Here is a 12,761-nt window from a genome sequence, read left to right as displayed (position 1 = left end):
AGGGGTAAAAATGTGGAGTGTGGCAAGTAAACGCGCAGGTGTTGGTCTGAATAACAAATGATCATCTGGTCAGCCTCCCTGGCTCAGTGATGAGACGGTCATTCTGCGTTAACTCCGCGTCACGATAGAGTAAATAAGAGGAAATGGTACTTCATTGATTATTAGGTGTGTGTGTGTGTGTGTGTGTGTGTGTGTGTGTGTGGGTGTGGGTGTGTGTGTGTGGGGGTATCTGTGTGCGTCTGTGTGTGCTCAAGTGTGCTCGAAGTCTATAATATTCAGGTGGTAAATCTCTCTCTCTCTCTCGAGCGAGCGAGCGAGCGAGCGAACGAGCGAGCGAGCGAGAGCGAGAGAGAGAGTTTACACACACACACACACACACACACACATTAGCGGCATGGTGTTCACACTCCTGGGTAATGACACCAATGCTCATGTCAGCAACTGTTTAGATCAATGACGCTGACACAAACTCATTCCTTGAACCTTTGCACTCATGCTGACGCCACCACTTCCTTTCTTCGACGCGTCAGTATATTATATATATATATATATATATATATATATATATATATATATATATATATATATATATATATATATATATATATATATATATATATATATATATATATATATATATGGTGTAAAAGGACGTGTATGGACAACGCAGGTGTGGAGTTAGACCAAGTTTGGCGGAGTGAGGTTTATTGTTGCAACGTTTCGCCGTATGACTGACGGCATTTTCAAGCTAAAATATAAGAACGAAGATACTCGTATAATACAAGGTAAAAGAACACATACGAGTACAATACGTAAAAACGAATAAAAAACTTATATAAAAAAGTAACAATGGATAAAATGTAAAATAGATGAAAAGAGGAAAAGAAAATATTTGAGAAATACATATAAAGAAATAAAATAGGAAAGAGAGAGCGGTTACCTGATGTGGAAGCGTGTTGGAGGTGGACTGAGGGAAGAAGAGACGAGAAAGGAAGAGGAAAACAAAGAATACTGTTTCGAAGCGCCATATGAAAAACCGAGAGGGCAAGATGTTGGATTCGTCCTTTTTATGATTAATGATTCAAGTATTTTAGTGTCACTATTTGAGTTTCCTCTGGCTAGAATTTTGAAACCATCCACAGGAAACTGCTCATTTAAAGTACTAAAATCTTCACTTGTATATATATATATATATATATATATATATATATATATATATATATATATATATATATATATATATATATATATATATATATATATATATATATATATATATATATATATATATATATATATATATATATATATATATATATATATATATATATATATATACTCATTAGAAGCGCATCTTTTTTTCACTGCACCTAAATATTTTCTTTTCTGCCGGAGAGATCCATCTCTAGCATCCTCCTTCCAACTTACCGCCACCCTACCCCCACCCCCCGTCCCGTCTCTTTTCCTGACATGACCAAACCACCTCAAACCACCTCAGTCTCGCTTCTGGAACTTTGTCCCCAAACTTCAATACCTCACACAGGAGTGTACGTGTAGGTGCAGGATTCTTGTTAACTATCAGTAACATCACTGAAACGCTCATAAAAAAAAGTAGCATCCTCTGGAGCCTGTTCAAAATTATATTCCTTATTTAGACTTATTTAAACTGATACGAGTAATTAAGAGTATATATATAAGAACACGGAGAGCAGAGTCAAGAACAGAGAGCTGGAGAGTGAATGGTTTAGCATTAAGACAGGAGTGAGACAAGGGGGAGTGCTCTCTCCTTTGCTATTCATTATATACATGGACAGATGCCTGAAGGAAGTGTGTGTAAGGGAGGATAAAGAGATCACGCTGGCCTATGCAGACGATGTCGCTGTCGTGACAGGAAGCCAACAAGATCTTCAAGAGGCCATGACAAGATGGAATGATGTCTTAAATAGGGAAGGAATGAGAATGAACAAACAAAAAACAGAAATAATGAAAGTTGGCAGAATAAAGGAGGAATGTAATATTTACATAGAAAACGTTAAACTGAAGCAGACCGACAAATTTTGTTATCTGGGAGTACTTTTCGACGAGGAAAACAGACAGAATATAGAAATTTTAAATAGAATACAGAAGTACAATGCAAATGTCAGTGCATTGTATCCCATACTTAAAGATAAGAATATTCCAACAAAAGCTAAAACCATAATATTTACAACAATACTAAGACCAGTACTTCTATATGGGTCAGAAACTTGGACACTGACAACAGGAACATCTTCACAAATACAAGCAGCAGAAATGAGAGTTCTGAGAATGATCCGAGGTGTGACCAGACTTGATAGAATTAGAAATGAAGAAACCAGAGAGAGATTAGGGATAACATCTGTAATGAAGATAATTGAAAAGAACAAATTGAGATGGTATGGACATGTCCAAAGAATGGAAGATACAAGATACGCAAGGAAGTTTCTGGAATGGGTTCCTCTAGGCAGGAGGCCGGTGGGACGACCTAGGAAGCGATGGATGCAGGGAGTTGAAGAAGCTACTGAACGAAGAGGAAGAAATCTACAAGAAATAACCAGAGATGAGGATTTCATGGATAGAGACCTTTGGAGAAGATTCGTAGAGGCCGGACACTGACAGGCATTGCCTACCTTGCGTCTGGTGAGAAAGGTGAGAAAGGATGTGTAAAAGGGAAAGAGGCATTGAATGGAAGCGAAAACTTGTTGATTACGAAAAGGAAGAAGGAAATGAATAATAGTGAATGAAAAAGGGAAAAAAAGGAGAATCCACGTGAATAAATTGGGAAGAAGGAAAGAGTAAGTGGAAAATGAAAGAAGAGGAAGTAGTAGGAAAAAGAAGAGATAAAAACAAAAAAAAAGCACAGTAGCGATTTGTTACGAAAGAGGAAATACGAAAGAGGAAATAAAGTACAAAGGAAAAACTATATAAACCCGATCACAATTCAGATTTAATTTCTTGCACGAGCTTGTTTTGTACTTTGTGTTGTGGTGGTGGTGGTGGTGGTGTTACAGGTGTTAACGGCTGTGGTTGTGTTGCTGTTGTTGTGTTGGGGCTGTGGTGGTGGTGAACCAGATGGTGTGGAGCTGCTGCGGTTGTTGTTGTTGCTGTTGTTGCTGTTGTTGCTGTTATCGATTTTTATATTGTTTTACAGAGAGAGAGAGAGAGAGAGAGAGAGAGAGAGAGAGAGAGAGAGAGAGAGAGAGAGAGAGAGAGAATGTTAAAGGAAACCTGGTGTGTCCTGGCGTTGACCACACTGAAAGGCAGGCATCTACTCGTAACTAGGAGTAGCCGGAGATTGTAGCAATCCGTGCCACGTAACAAGGAACATAATATACCATTTTGTCTCAATCCTTATTTATATTTCCAGTTAACATTACTCACATCAGTGCACTACACACTCTTGATCCAATGGGCATATTTGTTGCTCCAGTCCGGCACTACAATCAGACTTGTAATTAGAACCAGTGGAGTTGGCACCCCACTTTCCACACGATCAGCTACACTGCCCTCACGCTGACACCACTCGGCCCTACTCGTCCACTTGGCAACCGGTCGCCGTTGGCTGCTAACTCCTGCAACCATACATCAACATAACCCCTTAATATACCGTCATAATGCCCCTGACTATTCTTACACAACCCTCACAATGCATCGCCCGATAATGGACAGTTGTTACCTAGCCCAACAATCCCAATTCACTTTGTTCTCCCCGATAATGAACATTATTTTTAGAACCCGTTAAACACACAATGGATACTTAACACTTAAGTGTAGTTATCAATGCCTCCGAATAACACCTTATCCATATACTTAGTGCCACGAAGATTACTATAGAAACAAACACCCAACATACATTTCCGTGCATCCTTTAACACACGGCCAACAGCAAGATTTGAACGAGAGAATAACCCACATTCTCCAATAGCCCGTCCTTGGGTCGACACAGGGCAGTGTCCAGTGAGCCACGCTGTCTCACAACTAAGTTACTGCATGACTGACCGCAGTCCTCTCAGTGCTCTGACCTAAGCCTGGTCACGTCTTCACTTCCTCAGTACCAAATCATCGACGCACACCTCAAGCTCCAATTATACTAAATTACAGACGACTCCTCAAGGCATCACGTTGTGGTGAGTTGAAGCACACACCAACCATACATACCTTTCATTTCCCCTGAAGACTCAGGGCTCAGTATTACATACATGTACGTGAGCCAAGCTGATCTGTATCATGTTTGGCTGAGCTCTGTAACAACTTTGCTGGGTCACTTATCTGAGTGCCTGGCAAACATTTGAGCCGTGCAGACATCACTGCTGCTACAAGCCACTCAAGTAGTCACCAACCACTACACTTCGCAGGTACCTGCCACACACACCTTTGATTATGCTTGTACTGAAATCACACCAATAAGAACGTCTTATTTTCACCAGTTTGCCAATAATGCTAGTAATAAATAAATAATATATATATATATATATATATATATATATATATATATATATATATATATATATATATATATATATATATATATATATATATATATATATATATATATATATATATATATATATATTAAGGTAAGCAAGGATACACCAGACTTCCTTCTTCATTTATTGCAACGTTTCCAGGTGTAAACATTCTCCTTCTTCATTTATTGCAACGTTTCCAGGTGTAAACATTCTCCACCTTGCAGGCAGCAGTTGGATGAGCAAGTGAGGTATGCTAAGATGGAGCGACGGAGACAGGAAAAGGTGACATTGGGAGGCAGCCTTGGGACATCCTTCTCTGGCAGGTGTGGTGCACGCCTGGAGAAGGTGAAGGACAAGCGAAGAGCCTCATTAAAGGTAAGATGGAATAATGTAGTCAAATTGATGAAACAAATGAGGTGTTACATTTCGATAGTTAAAGTCAAAGTATTGATGAATAGTCTAGAATTCTGGCCCATAAAGTTGAGATTGTTCACAGAACACTGGTGACTTAATAAAGCTAGTTGATAGTAATTAATACAAGAAATATTTCACCTCTGAAGGTTTTCCAGTACATATATACATCATTATAAAAAAATGCTATGCAAGTTTGAATGGATAGTCAATCTTGATTATATCAGAAGTTGAAGTTTACCATTTAATCAAGAGGGTAAATAAAGTCATGTATTATTGGTCACTTGGGATATGCAAACTGAAGTCTGCAGACCAGCGTGTCTTGCAAAATATTTTAATTAAATTTTTTTTTTAGATTTACATGTTTTCTTCGATGAATGTGTAACTATATCGTAAGCCACACAATGTCCTCCTTTCTGGTAAATTTGTCGTAATTTCTTAGTCCCTTCCCTTTTTAGAAATACAGTCCTTCATTAGAAAGCAGCAGCATTCACTCTCTGATCTGAAGATGATCAAAATCTGATAAATGATAAGAAAGGAACTCATTATCATGTATTTGTTAATAATCAACACTGTTCACAAGGAGTAATACCGCTGTACGACCAATACTGCTGTTATATATATATATATATATATATATATATATATATATATATATATATATATATATATATATATATATATATATATATATATATATATATATATATATATATATATATATATATATATATATTATCACACACACACACACACACTTTCATACCTTGTGATTCGATCGTCCTTCTATTCTAATAATTTGACCAGGATTGGCGAACAAATCTTGTGGTCCAATTCGACTGCAGTCCTCCAACTGGATCACAAACATCGGTTCAGGTTCAAGTGACGCCACTCACGCCGTCAGTCAGGCAACTACTGTCATCCACGTGAGTGAATGTATTACTTGCTACTCGTTTGATTTACTGGTGTGCTGTGGGTGAGGCTTATGATACGATAAATACCAAATGTACACTATCGTCTGCAGTGGTGACTCATTACTGAACCAAGGTCGTTCGTTGACTGACCTGGTGGGCGACGCAGGTGGCTGAAGCACACACTGTGTGTGTGTTGGTCTCTCTCTCTCTCTCTCTCTCTCTCTCTCTCTCTCTCTCTCTCTCTCTCTCTCTCTCTCTCTCTCCTTCATTCTATGTTATTTTCGCTTCGTCCTTTCCCACTCTCTCACTCTCGTATAATTCCATATCCATTCTCTATCAGTTTCATTCTATTTAGCAGTTCTCAGGTTTGTTCTTACACACACACACACAGAGAGAGAGAGAGGGCATAAGCTCCCAGGTGACACACTGCACACAACCACAATGAAGCTTTACTACGTCTATGCTCTGAAACATTTCTGGCCGCACCTCCACTACATTCAGAAGGGTGTAATTGAAGTTCTACGGCCCTGTATGCCTGTATGGGTGTATTTCCTTTTTATGGTTGTAGTGGCAGATTACTACTAGGATTTCTACATTATCAACAGGAGAAACACTCTTGAGAACCGGGCTAATCATCTCTGTGGCCTTTGAAAGTAGAAAGAGTGGAGTGAAAGATTGGAGGGTTTCTGAATACTGTCTCTAGTGCAAAGGTGTTCAAGCATACTGGTCCAACGTACGCTTAGCTAGGTAGTAGTATTCACCAACTTCTGCCATCCACTCCTGAATGACCCAAAAAAATCAACAGAAATGATAATATGATTCATTGTGGAGGTATGAAAAGTATTTTTTTTAATTGCATTAAATTATTATATATAAGCTAAAAATAGAATCTAGAAATTGGTCCATAAATATATTAATAATATATTAATAATAGTGTATATATTTTGATAGTGATGATAATACAAGTTAATTTATTTCTTTATTATTTTTCGTTTTCTTGTTACAAGATTAAAAATATACGCAAATTAAATAATAATAATAATAATAATAATAATAATAATAATAATAATAATAATAATAATAATAATAATAAGGGAATATTATTATGAATATTTTCCATTCATTTGTATATTATTTATATATTTTTTTTTAGAGACTTCCTCCTCCGGGCTGTTCACAGTAGTAATAGTAGAAGTGGTGGTGGTGGTGGTGGCAGTAATAGTAGTAGTTGTCATGGTATATAGTGGTTGTGGTGGTGGAGGTAGCAGTAGTAGGTAGCAGTTGTAAGTAGCAGCAACAATAGTAGTAGTAGTAATAACACTTAACAGGAACATTCTAAGGTTTTATCCTTGCAACACACACACACACACACACACACACACTTCCTCTCTCTCTCTCTCTCTCTCTCTCTCTCTCTCTCTCTCTCTCTCTCTCTCTCTCTCTCTCTCTCTCTCTCTCTCTCTCTCTCTCTCTCTCTCACACAGACCCACAACCCCACAGTATGTCCCCACAGTACGTTGACGAACCCACAGTCACTCCCTACAGCCTATCACAAATTTTCTCTCTCTCTCTCTCTCTCTCTCTCTCTCTCTCTCTCTCTCTCTCTCTCTCTCTCTCTCTCTCTCTCTCTCTCTCTCTCTCTCTCTCTCTCTCTCTCTCTCTCTCTCTCTCACACATGCCTAGTAGAAGAACCTGGTGAGTCCCCGTCAGAAACTTGAAATTATTTTCTGTTCCAGCGAGAGCTCGCGAAAGACTTCCCAACACGTGCGAGTGACTGGATGGTCTGGGAAGTACTCACCCTGGAAACACAGTGAGGGATTAATAAAAGGAAGGACATTGGCATTTGTGTGTTAATTCATATTGCTGTGGTGTGTGCAGGGAAGGACTGGTAAATATAGGCACCAGAAGAGGTGAGGAGTGTATGCCAACTGAAGCAGGAAGTGAAGGACTGGATATTAGATAGAAGAGTGATAGAGACAAAAAAGGACTAGATATATAGACACAGGGAAGGACTGGATGAATATTAGAGAAGGCGACAGAGGCAAAGAGCGTACATTATAATTAATAAGGAAAAAATAAGTAAAATGAATGAGAGGATGAAATAGTGAAGAACAACTAAAATGAATGATATACAGGTGAAAACACACAAACGACCCTAAATTACACACAGCCAACCTGAAAACACTGCCAAACACCCAAAAAACACACCTAAAAACACACACACCCAAACACATCCCAGTCCCACCTTAACTAACTTAATCTTATATTCAGCATTCTTTTCCAACTCGGTCCAGAAATAATTTTCATTGCCGGTGACCAAGTCCATAAGTTCCACTGGCTGGAAAAGTTTGAGCACAATACCGTCCCACACCTTGCAGAAGCCATCATGAAATGCCCTGTACTGCTTGTCAGTGCTTGTGTTCAGCCTGTAGTCCACCAGCAGGTCCTCTTACTCCTGCCTGTAGAAGAGAGACCCAATCAGATGTCAGTTCCTAGATACAAAAAGGGGGCATTTAATTTGAAGGGTGTGTTGAAAGCTCCCTCCTGCAAGAGTTCAAGTCATAGGAAAGAAGGAATACGAAACAGGCAGAAAGTTCCAGGGTTCGTCAGAGACAAGGATAAATGTCTGAAAATACTGGGTAACGCTTGCTGACTGAATTTTACACGTAAAAGTTGGTCGGCTGGAAAAAAAAAATCTTTACGTCATTTGTGTGCTATCAAACCAAGTAATAAAATATTATGAACATTTTTAGCCACCATCATCAAGCAGAGCAAGAAAAATGGCAAAATTAGGTAAATACTGTGTACATTATCTCGGGTCTGGGATGTATCACCACCCTGAGACGAATGCTATTTTTTTTCCTCTCTATATGACCTTACTGTATCCATTCAATTTATACAGTTAACATACCCGTATATAAATTCTGGTACACATGAAAGCAACAACCATGTTTTGATGCCAAATGTTAGCGGGGCACTGGTAAAGACTGTTGATATTGTGCGTCTCGACGTTTTCCCTAAGGTGCCGCTGGTCTGTTTACATCCTGTCTCCCAATGTCTTCCCTGAGTTGTCGCTTTCTTCTCTGAACGTACAACCCGTCCTTTCACACCTTGGTTCTTTCCTGACATGTTTGTACAACAACCACAACACATGTACAGACAAGGGTTTTACAGCAGCACTACAAACTGGTATCTGTCGCCTCAGGTTTGTTGGGTGTTTTGGAGAAACCGGCGTGTCTGATATCGCTCAGTGTTTCTTTCGTCTCCGCGCGGTTTAGGCTGTCACAATATCCTGTCAGTACAAATAATACTTGCTCGACTCTCCTAGGGAGTAAATTTGCAGTTTCAACCAATGCTTCCATCCTCTTTATCTTTCACTAAAACCACGAAGCATAGGAACCTGGTGGGATTATTATTATTATTATTTATTTATTTATTTATTTTTTGTGTGGGGAAAGCCGTTAACGAGGCATCTTTGACATTCCAGAAAAAAAGTTTAAGGATGACAAACATCATATTTCCAAAACGGGATTTTTCTATATTATCTTAACCCAACGTAACCAACCTAACCTAACCGGGGAGAGCTTCGTCCCTCTTGGACTCTCCCTTAAGGTCACTAACCTAATCTCCTAACCCACACACAAGGTAAACTGACGTAACGTAACATTTTGTCACCTCCTACATTGTCAGTCATCACTACATACCAACAGTAATTACTTAACGAAAAATACCGGAAGAATTTGAGGGAACTGGCGGTAAACTGCACTTCATATATTGACAGCCAGCACACGTCTCTCTTCCGTGTCCATGGTGAAACTGACGCACCACGGACAGTCCCGGGTGCTCCTTCCTCCTCTAAACACACGTGCCTACATGTGATTGGCTGTCAAATTTCCGTGTGACCTGTTTCGCAGCAGGTAACTCCACGTCATCACAAGTCTTAACACGTGTGTCAACGTCACGTCACCATCGCGCACGTGCACTGTTGATGACAAACATACGAACACACTCACCATCCTACGAGAGACGACTGCTGGCGGACCTGAGCTAGAATTGACTTGATCTTTGACATTCTCATCTGAAGTTGTTATTAATTTCCGACAGGGTAAAATAAGGCTAGAAATGCTCCAAACAGTGAGATGTAGACCCTGCCAGGGGCTATACTTACGTGAGGTGTATTGGTTGAAACTGCAATAATGCCTTTTTGGGATTTGCTAGATAAAACATGAGTCACTGTAGAAACCAGTGGAAAATATTTCAAACTAATTATGTGGCAGAAGACTAGAAATAGATATGAAAACACTGAGAGCCTTGTTGCGAGTATTTAGCTTATAATGACTGTTGTGTAGAATGTGCATCACCAGATTCCGTGGAAACTGTTACCATAAACACTTAGGATCAATGTTTTGTAGCATTTAAGTACAGTGCATCAAGATGTATCACGAGAGGCGGTTTTAGAGTGTGCTTCTCCAGATAACTGTGGGAGCGTTGACCAGCCCCTGCATTAACACAGCCGGCGATCACCGCATCCATCCACCCACTCACCCTTCCACCTAACCATTCACTCACCCATCCACCTATCCATCAGCACAACATTTCACCCACACACAGAGCAATTAATCCACCCAACTGGCTATCTACCCAATCCACCCTTCCATACACCCACCTACTCTCACATCCGTCCTTCAGCCGAAATAATAATAGTGCTATGCCACCGACAGCAACTACTACTGCTTCCACTGCTACTACCACTACTACTACTACTACTACTACTACTACTACTACTACTACTACTACCTTTCACACTTCCATTCCTCATTCCTCATTCCTCAGGAAAGAGATCAGAACAAATTGATCCTGAAAATTGATAAAGAAGTGAATGAGGTTGTTAGTGGTGAGTCGATAATAAGTTGGCTTATCTTAAACTAGACAGGAAATCCTCATCGGCAGCACACACACACAGACACACACACTCAAAGCAAAGACTAAATTCTTCGACATTAAAAAGGCTTTCATCTCGACTCCTTTGAAAATACTGTGGTTGAAGGTAAAGAGGTTTTCATCTATACTGTCATGATTCTAGTGATCGTTTAATTAACAAGGATTCTGCATCATCAGTGCGAGAAACACACACAATAATAATAATAATAGTAATAATAATAATAATAATAATAATAATAATAATAATAATAATAATAATAATAATAATAGTAAACTATGTGGCCTGTGAAAAATGGTTTTGAGAAATGCTTAAAGCGTTTTACCATTTAATTGTCCTGTTTCTTGGTAACTGACAAATTAAAATCGCCAGTCTCTCTCTCTCTCTCTCTCTCTCTCTCTCTCTCTCTCTCTCTCTCTCTCTCTCTCTCTCTCTCTCTCTCTCTCTCTCTCTCTCTCTAAATTTGTGTATATAGTATAAATTCACATGGTTATGTAAGTGATACGATCTCTCTCTCTCTCTCTCTCTCTCTCTCTCTCTCTCTCTCTCTCTCTCTCTCTCTCTCTCTCTCTCTCTCTCTCTCTCTGTGTGTGTGTGTGTGTGTGTGTTTCAGGAGGTGACAGGAGAAGCAATGTGGAAGACACGCGTGGTATTCGTCACTGTTTTCAGTAAGTCGTATTGTTAGGCACATGTTTCCTTAATATAAACAATACAAATATTAATAATTTTTTTGTGTGGTGTATTCCATTGCGTGCGTGCGTGCGTGCGTGCGTGCGTGTATAAGTATTTTGTTTCGATTTTTTCTGTTGCTGTATTAATTTGAATCTCTCTCTCTCTCTCTCTCTCTCTCTCTCTCTCTCTCTCTCTCTCTCTCTGACGAAGTCCGTACATGCTTCCTTTCATCGCATCACATCAGGAAAGGCAGCACACATTTCGGTTAAAAAAAAAAAGAAACAGAAGCAAAACCCAAATGTAATTTGTAGAAGTGAGGCTAAGGCTCTTGTAACGCTTTGTTGACAGGAGCACAACAAGTAGAAGAGACATCCATGAAGATAACGGAGATATTAACCAAGGTCTGTATTCTGAAACTTTTCCAGGTGTTATCTCCACTACTTCTGACAGATTGTAGAAGTTACTGAGGGTTTTCAAGGATGGTTTTAGGATTGTAGTTGGAGTTTTTAACAACTAATCTGTATCATCAAGAAAAAAAAAAAAGATACTTAAAGATACGGCACCAATGATTTCTGTGACTTGTGAATTCAATATCATTATACTTGCTCTGTTCCTTCCCCTAATGTCCACCTGCCTGCGATCTGGCATGGAACCTTCCCTAAACTTTCCCAGTGTAGCCCAGTCTCTCATAGCCAGCGACCTTTTCCAGAACTCTCATTCTCTTCCAGCCCAGCCTTTCCCGGTCCATGGCACGTCTCTTCCCTACCCTCACAGCCCGCACCTTCCTGCTCTCTCCTATACGAGTAGCCTCTCCTTCTCCCTTCCCACCTTCCAAACCATCCCAGAACAGAGGGAAACGTGCACCGCTCTTTCCTCCATCATGCTCGACGCATTCCAAACTGATTGTCTTTCCTGGGAGAGTAAAACACGAAGACACTTAAAATAAACGGTTCTTTGTTCAGTCCCTGCGTGGGGTGTACACAATCCGAGGCCCTCCAATCCTCCTTTCCCATTTCATTATTTTCATCAAAGTTTCCCTGACAATAAGACGTCTATGACAGTTCTTCCTCTTTGCTCTTTCACCCACAGGACAGAGAAAAGTAAGGATCGATATCTGTGCTGAACCCAATCGTGTAACCTTCAGGCCGAGTCACCTTGATCTCAGTAAGGACCAGTTTAGATACAGGGTGGGGATTGCTAATAAGTCTGAACGGTGTGTGTGTGTGTGTGTGTGTGTGTGTGTGTTCACAGCCGAGTAATATTAGCCACTTTACTGCAGCTTTCAACAGCATTCTAGCATTTCGCCTCTCTTCTCTCCACTTTATTACATCAACAGTT

At 39.8% G+C, this 12,761-nt stretch overlaps 2 protein-coding genes and 2 long non-coding RNA genes across 10 annotated transcripts in view; 1 reads left to right on the top strand and 3 right to left on the bottom strand.

Moving 5' to 3' along the window:
* Positions 1–960, bottom strand: part of LOC135096697 (zinc finger protein GFI1 homolog pag-3-like) — a 28,584-nt gene extending 27,624 nt beyond the window's left edge. The window contains exon 1 of the mRNA XM_063998435.1: positions 941–960. The gene's annotated coding sequence lies outside the window, so the exon portion shown is untranslated. The remainder of the gene's footprint in view (positions 1–940) is intronic.
* A 2,190-nt stretch (positions 961–3,150) lies between these two features.
* LOC135096710 (uncharacterized) lies at positions 3,151–4,145 on the bottom strand. The gene is made up of 2 exons (XR_010264959.1): positions 3,872–4,145; positions 3,151–3,590 (listed from the first exon to the last, which is right to left on the bottom strand). It is a non-coding gene; the product is annotated as an uncharacterized LOC135096710 (long non-coding RNA).
* Positions 4,146–4,615: 470 nt separating this feature from the next.
* LOC135096709 (uncharacterized) overlaps positions 4,616–12,761 on the bottom strand; it is an 18,246-nt gene continuing 10,100 nt past the window's right edge. For 3 of the 6 annotated variants that reach the window (XR_010264954.1, XR_010264955.1, XR_010264953.1), the window contains 3 exons: positions 8,058–8,271; positions 5,665–7,611; positions 4,616–4,823 (listed from right to left, as the gene is read on the bottom strand). This is a non-coding gene — a long non-coding RNA (uncharacterized LOC135096709). The remainder of the gene's footprint in view (positions 4,824–5,664; positions 7,612–8,057; positions 8,272–12,761) is intronic. The other 3 variants (XR_010264957.1, XR_010264956.1, XR_010264958.1) reach the window with 3 other exon arrangements.
* The window catches only part of LOC135096717 (uncharacterized), a 6,601-nt gene continuing 6,224 nt past the window's right edge, over positions 12,385–12,761 (top strand). For both annotated transcript variants that reach the window (XM_063998450.1, XM_063998449.1), the window contains exon 1: positions 12,385–12,761. This exon is cut by the window's right edge and continues 173 nt beyond it. The gene's annotated coding sequence lies outside the window, so the exon portion shown is untranslated.

The sequence above is a fragment of the Scylla paramamosain genome, unplaced genomic scaffold (genome assembly GCF_035594125.1).
Source record: "Scylla paramamosain isolate STU-SP2022 unplaced genomic scaffold, ASM3559412v1 Contig6, whole genome shotgun sequence".
Classification (NCBI taxonomy): Eukaryota; Metazoa; Arthropoda; class Malacostraca; order Decapoda; family Portunidae; genus Scylla; species Scylla paramamosain.
The sequence above is the reverse complement of the archived record's forward strand: the minus strand, read 5'-3'. Positions and strand labels throughout refer to the sequence as shown.